Below are 15416 nucleotides of genomic sequence, written 5' to 3'. Positions count from 1 at the left end.
TTCGTGGCTCTCGATATATCCATTTTGTCATTGTAACATGAACACATGGGTAGGATCATCAACCCATGTCCTTCAAAGCCAAGCAAAGTATAGCTTTCTCGGTTGGACTACTATTAATCTCAGGAATCGATGTGGGATTAGGTTTATGAACAATACCGTTCTCTGTAGGTTATTTCCCAACCTAAAATTCAGTAACCTTTATCTCGTTTACTTTAAGAGAGCCAGTTTATCGGAGCAAATTATGGTGGCTGAGCCAACGGTTTCACCGAGAGTTTTTGTACTATATTGGGATGACAATTTAACTTGAATCTGACAAATCCGATAAGGTAAGACTTTTATTTTAAAAAAAAATCAGGTTCGGTATAGTTGGGTTGGATTTTTTAAGGGTAGAGGTTGGGTTGGGTGAAGGGTGAATTTTAACCCGATTCGAGGATAATAATGAAATTTTTTAAAAAAAATTGTTATTTTTCAATTAAATTCTTATTTTAAATTGGATTGGGTTAAGTTAGATTTATACTATAAAAAGTTGGGTTGGAGTTAGGTGGAGGATATAAAATTTTTAGGTTGAGTTCAGGTAGATGATATATATTTCTAGGTTGGATCGGTTGATAAAAAATAAGATAGTAACCCGAGCCGTTACCATCCCTAACTATAATCCTTTTTTTAACTTTACTTATTCACTCTTTTATCTTAGTCGAGATTAGGGTTCATTTAGTAATTGAAAACCCACTAAAGAGGATTTTTATGGGAGTTAAAGGGTTATTTATTTGTGATTGATATGATTAAATGATGTCAAGCTTAGTTTTTGAGGCACAAGGCATACTAAGACGGAAAATGTCCCAAGAGCTTAGGCGCAAGGCGTAGGCGCGCGCCTTTTATATGCGAGACGTTAAAGATTTATAAATAAATTCTGGACATATCTACATCTATTATTTCCTAGTTCACTCATGAAACACTTCAATTCTTCTCCACATTCTATCCCATCACAATTGCTTATTTCATCCTCAAGATTTAATTTTTAAATGATACAAATTAATTTTATTATCAATTTAAAATCTAAATATAACTTCAAATTATTATAAAAAAATTAATTTTTATGTTTTCAGTTAAAATTTTCCCCGTAAAAAAAAACATTGCGCCTTCGCCTGCATAGAAAAATGCCGCAAGCACATGCCTCTACCTCAGGAGGCGATTTTTCTAACGCCTGCCTGTGCCCGACTTTTAAACGCGACTTTTAAAACCAAGATGTCAAGTAAGGGGTTGTTTGTTTGGCACTGAATGTTGAACCGTTCAACATTCAGCATGCTTGTTTCTCACCTCTGAATGAAGATTGTGCTAAATGATTCAGCAAAACAGTGTTGAATAATTCAACAATGAAGACTGTGCTGAATGATTCAGGGCTAATTCATAAAGAGTCTCTGAATCATTCAGGCTATTGAATCATTCATCGCTTAATCATTCTGAAGTAAACAAATAGTATCTAAGTCAAATATGATTGAGTGCTCGGTTTGTAATATAATAAAATAAAGTCTGTGATTATTTTGCAATTTTTGGAATGTTGTGAAAAAATTACTCTTATTAAATATGATTGAGTGACCGGTTTGTAATAAAAATAAGGTGTGATTAATTTGTATCTTTTGAAATGTTGGTGAAAAAAATACTCTTATTTCATTGATTATTTTTATGGTTTATCTTTAGATTTATTGAATTATTATAAAATGATACTAAAGTACAAAGTTTTCGAATTATTATAAAAGAATTAAATTTATCGAGATTTATTAATTTATATAATATTTCAAGAATTATTTTAAATGATTTAATAAATTTAATGATTAGTTTATAAATTTTTAAAATTTAATAATTAAAAGTTATTTAGGGTAAATTATCAATTTTAGTCTTATTTAATACCTAAATTTTTTTTTTAAATCATTCTTAAAGTTTAGTTTTTATTTCATTTTAATACCTCGTTCAGAATTTAATGTTAAGTTTTGGAAAAAAAAGTTAAAAGTTCAGGTACTAAAACAAATCAAAATTGATAGTTAGGTACTAAACACTTAAGTTTTAAACGATAGGTACTAATATCTTAAGTTTTTAACGATGAGATACTCAAATGAAATAAAAATTAAACGTTAGGTATAATTTAAAAAAAATAAAAGTTTAGATACTAAAATAAATCAAAATTGATAGTTTAAATATTAAATAAATACTATTCCATTTTATAATAACTGCATTTAGGAGTGTTACGGGAGTCATCAGGTGGCTAACTTCAATATTAAAAGATATTTTTTTTATTGAAGTCACTTTTTTATATTAAAAAGATGAAATATTCTGAATTACAATGAAGATTTAGAATTATAACGTAAATTAACCATGAAATCAAGAACGAATTATCGAACTATTGAAAGATCACCGACAAATCACAAATCAAAATCGAGTGACGTGAAAAACTATCAGCGAAAGCAGATCAAGTCCAAAGTAGGAAAGATAACATGATAATAAATAAATCTTGATTAGTTGTAGCAAAATGTTTTCTCGATTAGCTAAGCATTCCTTAGCTCTTTAACTTCCGGTTCTGGATTCTTTCATGGGATTGACTCAGATTAGGGTTTTGGTTGATTCAATGTTTACGAGATCTGACTAGTTTTTCCTTGAAAGGAACGAATTTAGGGGTTGTTTTGATAAGCGTTGAGTTCTTAGATGTTGAACTCAATTTGGACTTAAATTTTTTGTCAATTGAGTTGGGATCACCATTCATGAACTAAAAATATGGATTAAAATTTTCCCAAAACTGTTTTTTGGTCACATAAGTTGTATCATATTCATATCTATAACACTGACTGTTTTGAATGTTCTCTTTAGTGATGGTATGTATGATTTTTGTTTTACATGGAACGATTTTATTGGAATAGTATTGCATGCTATTTGTTATGAGGTATTTAATTTCAATAATTATGCTTTTTTTATATTAAAAAAAAAAGAGAACTGTTTTCTTTCTCTTTAGAAACAACTTTTGAAGAGTAAAAAACAAATTTAAAAATCAAGCAGCAATTTACCAGGAAACTTAGTATTACGTGCTTATATTTTGATTATTGTATATTCCAAGTTGTGCTAGTTGATGGTTCAATTTCAGAGCTTTTATTCGCAGATTAATCAAGATTTATATTGATGGGAAAATCATCTGGTTCTAATATTAACCATCAGCATTCATCCAAGATGTTTCCCCCACGTCAACAACCACGGTCAGGGAGCTTACATACTTCATTGTCCTTAGTCTCCTCAGATCCTCGCTTGTCACCTGATGCCCATAAACACAGATCGAACTCGGATAACGTTCTCGAGTCTCCTAATGAGAGTGCTAGCTCACGAGAAACTTGGCATACTGCTGATGCTGTCGCACCAAAGGAGATTGAAAATGTGAAGATTGAAAATGATTGCCTTGAGCAGTCTGTTATCCGTCGTGTTTGTAGTGCTGATAACTCTTCGAGATATTGCTAGAGAAAGAGTTGATGTTATATCAGAAAAGATGCAACACCTACCTGATGAGTATATAGATGAGTTGAAGAATAAGGCTATCCTAGAAGGCAATGGTGGTTCACAGAACAGGGAAGAGTTTTTTATTCTTCAGAAGTATGTTCAAAGTAGATCTGATTTAACGGCAAAGACATTGATTAGAGCACACCGGTCACAGCTTGAGATTCTTGTTGCAATAAATATGGGAATTCAGGCATTCTTGCATCCAAACGTCAGTCTATCCCAAACTTCTCTCATCGAGGTATTTGTCTACAAGAGATGCAGAAATGTAGCATGCCAAAACCAGCTACCTGCAGATTACTGCACCTGTGAAATATGTGCCAATAGGAATGGCTTTTGCAATCTTTGTATGTTTGTTACCTGCAACAAGTTTGATTTTGAAGTAAATACCTGCCGCTGGATTGGCTGTGATTTGTGCTCCCATTGGACTCATACTGATTGTGCTATTCGTGATGGGCAAATCTGCATGGGCCCTTCGGTTAAATGTGCAGCAGGTCCTACTGAAATGCTCTTCAGGTGTGGTGCTTGCAATCAACCATCCGAGCTTTTAGGTTGGGTTAAAGATGTCTTCCAGCATTGTACTCCAGCCTGGGGTAAGGAGGTTCTTATGAGAGAACTTGATTTTGTGCAGCAGGATATTTCGTGGAAGTGATGATCCTAGGGGGAAGAAACTCTTTTGGAAGTGCGAGGATCTTTTAGAAAAAATGAGGGGTGGACTTGCAGAGTCTGCAGCTTGCAGATCGATATTAGTATTTTTCCAAGGTACAATACAAGCTAGTTATTTAATCATCATGCAAAATATCATGTGAATTTTTTTCTTGTTATATGGTAAAAATTGCCTGGTGAATGAAAAATACCCCAAAGTGAAAGATGGGAGTTTATTCGAAGATTTCCTACTTTAGGTTTTTTTTAGAACCAAGGCTTCAGCACACACAATTGTTTCACACTTTCATAGTAATGAGTCTTATTACAGAGGCTTGGACTATTAGTTGAAGCAATAATACTCCAAATCTGAAAATACAAAAAGCAAATCATGAGGAACTGTTAGTCTTGCAATAAAAAAAAACTCTCGAGTCTAACAATTTTGTTCTCTAATCAAGAATATTTTGTTACATAAAAGGTCTACTTTTTTTTGTTAAATCATTGTACTCTCTACAGAACTTGGTTTGGATTCTCCAACGAGCTTGGAATATGTGGAAGGTGGGCCGTTGATAGCAGCACAAGATGCTTGTAATCGAATTGCAGATGCAGTACAAGAGGCCATAAGGAAGATGGAAATGGTGGCTGATGAAAAGACGAGACTGTTCAAGAAAGCTCGTTTGTCTCTCGATGCTTGCGAGCGGGAGCTCGAGGACAAGGCCAAGGAAGTAGCAGAACTGAAGCTGGAGAGACAGAAAATGAAGATGCAGATAGAAGAGCTGGAGAAGATTGTAAGGCTTAAACTGGCAGAGGCTGATATGTTCCAGCTTAAGGCCAATGAGGCAAAACGAGAGGCTGAGAGGCTTCAAAGAATTGCTCTTGCAAAGGCGGATAAATCAGAGGAAGACTATGCTAGCAGTTACCTAAAACAGCGCTTGAGTGAGGCGGAGGCTGAAAAGCAGTATTTGTTTGAAAAGATAAAGCTGCAGGAGACCTCACGTGCTTTGCAGAGCAATAATGGAGGCGATTCTTCAAAGGCATTGATGTATTCCAAAATCCATGATCTGCTTCATGGATGCAATACCCCTTCTAAAACAGAGTTCCGGCCAAACGAGCGCCACGGTTTTAGAACAAATATGCGTTTGGTTCACGGGATGAAAGATTACCAGTGGGAATTGAAGATTACCAGTGGGAATGTAAGATTACCAGGGAATAAGATTACTGAAAATGTTGTATTTTGTGTTTGGTTGGCTTAGTAGGAATGTAAGATTACCGTGTTTGGTTAAAACAATAAAAGATTATTGGAATGTATATTTGACCAAATTGTCCTTATTATATATTTTTTTTAACAAGTTGGAAAATATTTATATATTTTCTTTAAAAAATTTAAATTCATAAAATTTATATATTTTTTACAAAATTGAAAATATAAAAAGATTTAATAAAAGAGTAAAATTTTATTTTAACCCTAAACTTCATATAAAATTTTAATTATAGCCTTTTTTTTGTAAATATAAAATAGTGTAAGGATAAATTTGTAATTTAACATTCGTAGAATTTTTATTATTTAATGACAGAAAAATGATATTTAAAAAAAAATTAGGGGCATTTTAGTCCAAAACGCCAGGAATCTAACAATACCTAAGGAAATGGAGGTAATAACATTCCCGATAATATACCCAAAAAATTCACTATTGATAATCTTAATATTACCGGGAATGAGATTCCCGGGCTAACCAAACGTGGGAATGTGGATTCCATTCCCATGGGAATCCCACATCCCCATCCAAACACCCCCTAAGGAAGTTCTAATCACCAATTTTTTTACACCACATATATTATTATCATTATTACAAAAATACAAAAATCACCACAGCCATACCTGCTGCATCACCCATGCCCTGCTACACTAACTCAACTGCACCACCATGCCCTACCAGCAAACTCCCATGCTCCATTAGCATCATACAAACAAAGAAAAATCAGTAATATTTCCTATTTATTTTTAAATATGTAATACGGGTGATATAAAACCCATGAAAATTTTCATTTGGGGGTCTCTCGATTAAAAAAAATTAGTGTAAAGAGGCCATTTTTTCGAATCAGAAGTAATATAATCATATTTCATTCTAGCAACTTTTTTCCCGAAATAAAAACATAGCATGGGAGAGAGAGAGTTTTTCGGTCGTTACCTTTGGTAATGGTGACGTCGTCGGAGTTTAGGTGGCCTTTGGGATGGTCGTCGTCGGGGTTGTGTCGTAGTGGCCGGAATACGAGTCGTCGAGCTCATTTTTTTAGAGGGGTTTTCTTTCGTTTGGTTCGGTTATAGGAGTAGATGAAGAAAAGAGAGAGTTTAGGGGTTGGTGTGGTGTCGTTTAGAATGCTCGACCACCATGGATGGTGATCGGATTGTTTGGTTCTCGGGGTTTCGGTCGGAGGTAAAAAAAGGAGGGGAAGGAGGAGTCTTGGTTTCATTTCGGGCGACGATTGGAGCGAAATGGCCACCGAATCGATGGCCGACGGTGTTGTTCAGTGGGGCTTGAGAGTGGTCGACCGCCGCACGTGAGAAATAGAGAGGGAGAGAGTTGAAAGAAATGGGGTATTGGGGTTTATTAGTTTTAATTTAGTTTTAGGGTTATATATACTAGATTTAGGGTTAATTACCTTGTAGGTCCCTCTTATTTAGCCGCATAATTACGTTTTGGTCATCGGTCTGGGCTATGTTGAATTTTAGTTGAATTGGAAGAGTTTGTTTATGCTAATTTCCCTTTCTTCTTTTGTTAAGTAATTGCCAGGGTCTTAAAAAGGGAAAGTTGAGTTTTAGTCCCTATGAGTCAATTGCATTTTTACAAAATAGTCACCATTGCTTCTTCTTTTTATTCTTTTTATTCTTCTTTTTACTTATTTCGATTTTGTCTCTTTAACTTGCTTTTTATTTAATGTTGGTCATTTATGTGTTTATTTTTATTACGATTTTCAATGCCCATGTTTATATTATTTCAATTTGGTCACCATTCTCTCTGTTTTGTTTTGGTTTTAATTTAGCCACTGTGTTTTATTTTTATTCCAATTTAGCCACTGTTATATTTATTTATTTATTGCTATTATTCGAATAGACTTTGCGACGACCCACCCGGGGTACGACTTACATTATTTACGGTCCGGGTTAATTATTAAAAATTAACATTAACATTTTATTTTTATTTTATTTTTGTTATTCAATTTTATGCACAATTAAATATTTGCCCTTTACTTTTTATTTATTTATTTAGTGTTAGTACTTTAATTTCATAACTTTAATTTTTTATTTTTTATTTCTTCCCTTTATTTTTTAGTACTTTAATTTTAGTCCTTTAATTATTGCATTTTATTTTTTGTTTATTTTATTCTAGTCCCATGAATAAAGAGATGCCATTATTTTATAGAGAAGATATCGATGAGATATCATTCCTAGTAGTTGGAGTGCAAATCCCATGATTTCTTCTCAAAATATGGAATGCTCTTTATTAAATATTTCGAAACAAATTAATCAATGTTCGATAAATAAATCATAATTTCATTTTCTATTCAAATTTCAATTTCCACTATTACGACAACGTAAAAGCGACTAGGTACCAATTTTGGGCGCGATGGGAGTGCTTACCCTTCCCCACGCGTAATCGACTCCCGTACCTAAAATGAATATTTGACAAGCGCATACTAGTTTTTGTCTTAAAAAATATTTTTCTTAAAATTGTTTTAAAGGGCGTTTTTAGGAATTCGACCTACCTAACCTAAATGTCGATGGCGACTCTAAATCAATTTAATTTTTCCCAAGTAAGTTGTAATTTAGGGTTTTCATCGAAAACCTATTCGTTCGTAAAAAAAGATGTTATGTTAGCTGGGCGACTCAGTTGGGGACACTTTAGAGAGTCAGGCTGTTAGTCGCTTATACATTGTCGTATTGGTGGAAATTATGAGTTTGAGTCTATAATTAGCTCATGTTCCTTTTATTGAAATTTTGTATTACTATACTTTCTTTATATAAATAGTTGTACTAATGTTTAAATTCATGTTTTCAGGTTCACCAGAATTTCTCTCGAAAGTTTTTCTTTTATTTTTGCTATTTTATTTGGTTGAAGTTTTTGTGTGTTCCTCCTCACGCACCTCATATGTGTTTACATGACATAAGTTCTACACCATAGCTCTGTCATAATTAAGTAGGGGTGAACGTTTTGTTTTCGTAAGAATTTATCCTTCGTATGAGCCTTGGAAAATAACCTCTGGGGTACACATGACTTATACATTCGTATGGATTTATTTCTCGTATGAGTATAAGGAAGTGAATCCCCTAGAATTGAACTCGATCTGTTTAAGCCTATTTTGGGTGAGAATTGAGGGCTTGGCAGCCTAATGGGGCACCTATAACAAGGACAATTCGAGTACCTTTCCCTGTTAGAGCTGAAACCATACATATAGTGAACCATAGAATGGTCACCCTAGGTAGAGCCATTCAAAACCTTTACCGTTAGTAGGTGTCGAAATAAGTGTACACGAAGGAGGAATGACTCTAAACCTTTACATTTTGCTTTAAATTCATAGAATATATATTTTTTCGAATGAAAGATGTGAACTAGATACCATGTGGATAGGATTAATTTCTTGAAATAAATCATTTTGGGTATAAAGCATGTCCAGATAGGATTGTTGTGGATAATTACCATGTTCATTTTTTGAATGCCATTGTGGATCGCATCTTGCAAAACCAAGATAACCTGGTTGACCAAATTCTAGCAAAGTTGACTGGCCTCAACCAAGAAAGAGACAAAGAAAAGATTTCCTTGACCATGTAAACCTCTGAGTGTGTGATGGCATAGGCTAATCCACAACTACTCATTTCAACCGAGAAGCTTCCAAGCCACCAAGTAAGCTTCTCCACCATTAAGACTAAAGCAAATATGTTAGATCCTCATGATAACCCTACTGATCACAACAAGTCCGATCCTGATGAGATAGAAAAAGCCAAGAATGAGATCCATGAAAACTTTATAAATTGGTGCAGAGAGACATTCAAAAGAACGAGAGGACAAAGCTATCATAATAAAATGGATGTAAGTGAACTAGTCTTGGTTCCTGACTTGGTGTTCCTGCCCAAATTAAAAATGCCTAATTTTGAACAGTATAATGGAACTAGTTGCCTTACTACCCATCTCAAGATGTTTATTCAAAGGATAACTAGATACGCCGACAATGATCAGATGTTGATCCACTGCTTTTAAGGCAGTTTGACTGGACCCACTTCTAAATGGTATAATCAACTTATTCATATTCAAATCCGTTCCTAGAAGGATTTGGCTCATGCCTTTTTGGGTCAATACAAGCACATGACTGATATTGCCCCTGATCGAACAATGCTGCAAAATATGGAGATGAAGCGTAATGAGAGCTTCCGACAATATGCACAATGATGGAGGAATGTTGCATCTCAAGTGCATCCACCAATGATTGAAAGAGAGTTCATCACTTTATTCATCGATACATTAAAATCTCCATATATTAACCACATGTTAGGTGTTGCCACTAAGAGTTTCTCTGATGTCATCATGTTTGGAGAAATGATTGAAAGAGCTATCAAGAATGACAAGATAAGAGGCACTAACAGTACTGACATTGAGAAAATAGTTGAGATTAACACAGTGAGATCTTATCTAGCTAATCAGGGGACCAAACCTCATAAGGTGTTCATTGAAAATACTCCCATCAATCCAATTCCAATAGCATATGAGGAATTGCTCCCAACACTAGTTGAGAAGAGCCTTGTGACTCTAGTTCAATACAAACCAAAAGAGGCCCCATATCCTAAAGGCCATTACGTTAATGCCATATGTCGCTACCATATTGGGAGCTCAGGGCAAACCACTGAGAATTGTTGGGCATTGAAGCGCAAGGTCCAAAATATGATTGATTTAGGGGCATGGACATTCAATGTGTAATGGGGTATTCTGATCATGAGTGGGCTACGACATCCACCAGAAATTTTTTTTGCACTCACATCAAAAGCATTTCATCTTGTTTGAACTTGTTTTTCTTTCTTTCTTCCTATGTTTAAATATTTGTAAGTCATTTAACATTCGAACATTTTAAAATAAAATGTTACCTTATGAGGTTATGAGCAATGAGCAAATTTTAATCTTGAAATTCTTTGAATATCAACTCAATTAAAAGCTCTTTAATAATTGATGTTATAAATATTTGACAAATGACAAGATTGAACCTCTGCAAAACAAGTACCCTTGATCCTAATGCAAAAGCTACACCCGAATATCACACCCTTCTCTTACTGGGACCAAGATAACCATATACTACTATGAAGAGACAATCAAAGCGGTTGGCATTCATGTATGTGTTAGGAGCGGACAAAATGGGGTATCTCATGTGTATGATCTTGCAAATTTGATTAGAGTATACTTCTGTGGATGACGTTCGATGATGATCATGATCTTCAAATATGGAAAAGTTGAGTAGATAAATTTAGTATATGGCAGTTGCTTGGAAATTGAACTCTAAAGATAAAATTCTATGACCCTCAACGACACTCAGACTATAATAGTTTCTTCTAAACGAGCTTAAGAAATCTTGAATCCTGATACCCATAAAATTAATGAAATATTTTCATAAGGTAAATGTAATAAAACTAGAGCTATTCCACAAAAGCAATTGGTTAGAGAGATAACTCAAAAGCCCTGGCTTTATGAATAGATTATATTCAAAATTGTGACATTGATCGAATACCTCGTATTTTGATGTTTTCTCCATTGTGGTTGTCAAGTCAAAGACTTTGTGACAAGATGAATCCCTCAGCTATGCCAAAATAATAACAAACTAAATCAAAGCAAAAAATTCAAGGAAACAAAAAAAGTTCAAGGTTTAAATTAATAGAGAGTATCGGTGGATAATGGACTAAAGGAGTTGAGAAACATCTATTATAGTCAAATTCACACAAGCACTCAGGAATTATGTTTTTAGATTGATATTTCTGCACTGCCTTTACTAAAAGAGTCTATGAAGCTTGAACAAATGGAAGATTTCAGAGAAACAAAATAGAAATATTCTAAAAAGTCTAGCAATTGACTATGCTAGTTGCTTCATTTTGTCCACATCCAATCAAAATGCCAAGCAAAGAAAGAGGGGCATGTCATAATGTTCACAAGGACCGAGAAAAATACGAAGGATGAATCGATGAAATAAACCTCAAATTTTAGGTAACTAACCTTAAAACCAACCTGTGATCCTTCCATTTGTCAAAGATTTGTAACTATGAAAGAATAAAAGAGCAGTTGATTCTTTTGATAATGAATAAATTCATGTTTTGTGATCTACTTCAATTGTGAGCCCAAAGATGGGGCATTATTTTAGTTTCTTCAAAAAAACATATTCACATATTTTTCAAAATTTCTTCATCAAATTGTTTTCAGAGGAAGAAAAACATTTTCAAACAAGATAATATCTCTGGAAGTATATCTTGGAATTCAACAAATATCTCTCAGACACATAAGTTCATGATCGAAGCTGGGGCAAGAGAAGCCGGAATTTTTGGGGGCAAAATTTGACTGGGCATGTTGAACAAATTGTCACATGTATAAGTTTGCAAGAGTATAGTTTGGTGGAAAATGAAGACAACTGAATCAGGAAGAGAATGAAAATTGCTCGTGCGTCAATTCCTAACTATTGATCAAGAAAATATGCATCAACATAAACATACACGTCACATGAATTTGCACCTTTGCATCACACAATCATCATCACATACAATAAAAAACTTTGTTTCCCCTATCGTGAAGATGCCTTTATAATCACTTTTGAGAAACTAATTTCATCTTTCTCAAGATTGTTCATCTAAGAACATCAATCTAGTCTTTCTTAAGACTGTTTTCCCCTCAAATCCTTATTTCATTTTTCTAAAAGGCCATTTTTCTCTTCTTACGAGGACATCATCTAATTTTCCTTTCTCAATATCATTTTATCCTCTCAAGAGGACAAATTCAAAAAGTCATTTTTAATTAAAATAAAAATAAAATCAAATACATGAAATAAAATTATCTTGACATCCATAAAAACATCCAAGATAGTCATTCATAAATGCATCGTTTTTATAGATCTTTCAGGAAAGAAAAGTTTGGTGATGACTAGATGTCCTCAACATGAAGGAACATTGTCGTTCACATATTTGAAGTCTTGAAGTGAATGATCAGGTCTTCTAAAGATAACTAGATCTCCTCAAAATGAAGGAGAAAATTATCTGTCTCCTTTGAGATTGTTTCTCTTGAAACAAATTTTGTCTCGCTTGAGACAGTTTCTCTTGAAACATAAACCTTTAAGATTGTTTCTCTCGAAACAAAGTTTCGTATTGCTTGAGACAGTTTCTCTTGAAACATAAACCTTTGAGATTTTTCTCTAAAAAAAATTTCATCTCGCTTGAGACAGTTTCTCTTGAAATGTAAACCTTTGAGATTGTTTCAAATTTTTTTTATCTCATCTGAGATAGCCTCTTGAAACAAATTTCTTTCCACTAATTTATTCGATAGGAATTCAAAGCTTGCAGAGACTTCGTTTCATAATTCCATGTTGAAGAATAAGATTTCAGCAAAGAATGAGTCCACATCTTAAGTTTTGAAAAATCCAAATCCATCATAGAAACAGGTGGATCAACATTTCTGATGGAATGGTTCACAATGAGAATAGCTTCTCTAAAGAGAGAGAAGAAGTTCATAAAGAAGAGCTTGCTCAACCTCAACAGTTGCCTTTATAAAGGAGTGAAGAGTTCATAATATGAAGAATTTGGAGCTCGAGACTTGTTGATAGTCCAAAAAATTAGTGCTTTATGTCTTTGCTCTATTCCTATTTCACTGCAATAAACAAAGATGGGGAACTGTAATCACTAATTATTTTACCCCACGTATATCATTATTATTATTACCAAAATACAAAAATCACCACAACCATACCTGCTGCAGCACCCGTGCCCTACTACACCAACTCAAGTGCACCATCATGCACTACCATCTACAACACTCCACGCCAACTTCCATTCTCCATCAACATCAGACAAACAAAGAAAAATCAGCAACATTTCTGTTGAACTATATTTTGATATAACAATTTAGGGCAAAATGTTTTTGGACTTGAATTGAATTTGTTCAAAGTTTTTCAAAGTTTTCAAACATAAATCCAAGTCCATTTAAAGCTTGGAATTGAGCACAAATGTTTTTCTGGACAAGTAGTATCGATATTGTTCTTACAATATCGGTACCTCATGAACAATATCGGTACTATTCATATGGTACTGATACCAAGGTAAGGGAATTATCGATACTCACTAGGTAGTATCGATACTACTAGCATTGCTCAAATTCCAGAATGAGAAAATGGTACTGATACCCAAAGGGGTACCGATATTACTTTACACAATAGTATTGATACCATAGGTATAGTATCAATACCATCAGGCCCCAATAGCTAGTAACGGCTAGTTGATTTAAATATAACAAAGGTAGTACCGATACTTCATTTAGAAGTATCAATACCCTTTGTTCTGGGCAGCTTTTATTTTACATGAAAATTAATCCCCAATGGCTCCAAAACATTCCCAACGGCTAGAAACAACCACAACAACATTCCAACATATAAATACAAGTTGAGGATACTTGAAGAAGATTCAGAACACCTATCCAAGCATTCAAACACAAGAGAATAACTTTTCACAGTTTATTTCAATTCTCTTGTAAATATTTTGTTCTTGTGAGCTAAATTTTGTAAACACCCTACCATCTAGAGGTTAAATTTTTTTACTTCTTTTTATCCTTTTGTAAAAGGGTTTTTGGTTTTATCTTAGCCAATTAAAAAGATAGGGAGTTGTAAAGGATATCTCTTGATCCTTTAAAAAGAAAGAACAAATTAATGGTTTTGTTAGAAAATCCTTAGTGATGAGCCAAGGTAGTGGATGTAGACTTGGTTGATAAGTCGAACCACTTTAAATCCTTGTGCCAAAATTTTCTATCTTTTGCTCTCCTTATTCCCTAATTAAATTATTATCAATTAACCCCCTTTGCATATTTTCAGTTATTTAATTGAGCCTCTTCAAATCCTAACAATTGGTATTAGAGCTTGACTCATTAGAAGGTTTAACAACTTTGAGACGATCCTCGAAGAAGCTCTACTGATTCCCAAAGCAACCGAGAAGATGAATTCTACCTCCAGCTTGTTCCACATGGAAGACTCCTAACCAATCAACAAGCCTCCATATTTCAATGGAGAAAACTACCATCATTAGAAGAAATTAATGAAGTTATTCATAAAATCCAATGATCTTGATGCATGGGAGATGATTGAGAATGGCTACTCAAATGCTAATAAAGATGAAGATACTCAAATGCTAATGAAGATGAAGATCAAGAACCAACAAAGGCGGTGTCCTTAATCGCTTGTGAAGAGCCTGAGGTATCTTCTAACTCAAATGATTTAAATTCATATTCTTTTGATGAGTTACAAGATACTTATAATGAGTTGTATTTGGAATTTGAGACCATGAAGTCCAAATATAAAAAAATAATTTAAAAAACTCAAAGTTGAAAATGATTTGGTTTTAAAAGAAAAAATTGATTTTGAAAATCAAAATGAAATTTTGAAAAATGATTTAGAGTTTTCAAAACTCAAAATTAATGATTTAAAAAAGAAAATTTTATTTGAAAGTTAAGCTTGAGAGCTTAACAAAAGAAAAAGAATTAATTTCTCAAAACAACTCATTATGTTTAAAAATGGAAAAAATGCTCATATTGTCATTTTTATGGTCATTTGGAACATACTTGTCCCATAAAGAAAAGAAAATCTTTTAAAATTAGATAATTATGGGTTCCTAAGGGAACAAGGGGCATTGAAACTAATGTTCAAGGATCCAAAGCAATTTAGATACCAAAATCTACTTAAATGTCTCTTGTAGGTGTGTGGGAGAAATGGTAATGATAATGGAGATGGAGATACTCAAATGCTCTAGCCACAATTAAAAAGGAATGAGTAACCTCTAAGCTTAATGCTTTTGATTATGACTATTTGGTTGCTCATTTAGTTTTAAGCATGCATGAGTTTTGATCTTAAATGGCTATATTTTGTTTTTCATCTCATGTATGTCAAAAAAGTTTTATGATGAACATTTTAAATTTTTTAATGATTTTTCATAATATTTAGTTCATCATAATGATTTTTGGTCAAAA

At 33.6% G+C, this 15416-nt stretch overlaps 1 pseudogene; it reads left to right on the top strand.

Annotated features, from left to right (window-relative positions):
* The first annotated feature begins 3131 nt into the window (after positions 1 to 3131).
* Positions 3132 to 5327, top strand: LOC120129693 (annotated as a pseudogene).
* Positions 5328 to 15416: the final 10089 nt, after the last annotated feature.

This window comes from Hibiscus syriacus, unplaced genomic scaffold, assembly GCF_006381635.1.
Source record: "Hibiscus syriacus cultivar Baekdansim isolate YM2019G1 unplaced genomic scaffold, ASM638163v2 tig00110503_pilon, whole genome shotgun sequence".
In the NCBI taxonomy this organism is placed as follows: domain Eukaryota; kingdom Viridiplantae; phylum Streptophyta; class Magnoliopsida; order Malvales; family Malvaceae; genus Hibiscus; species Hibiscus syriacus.
The sequence above is the reverse complement of the archived record's forward strand: the minus strand, read 5'-3'. Positions and strand labels throughout refer to the sequence as shown.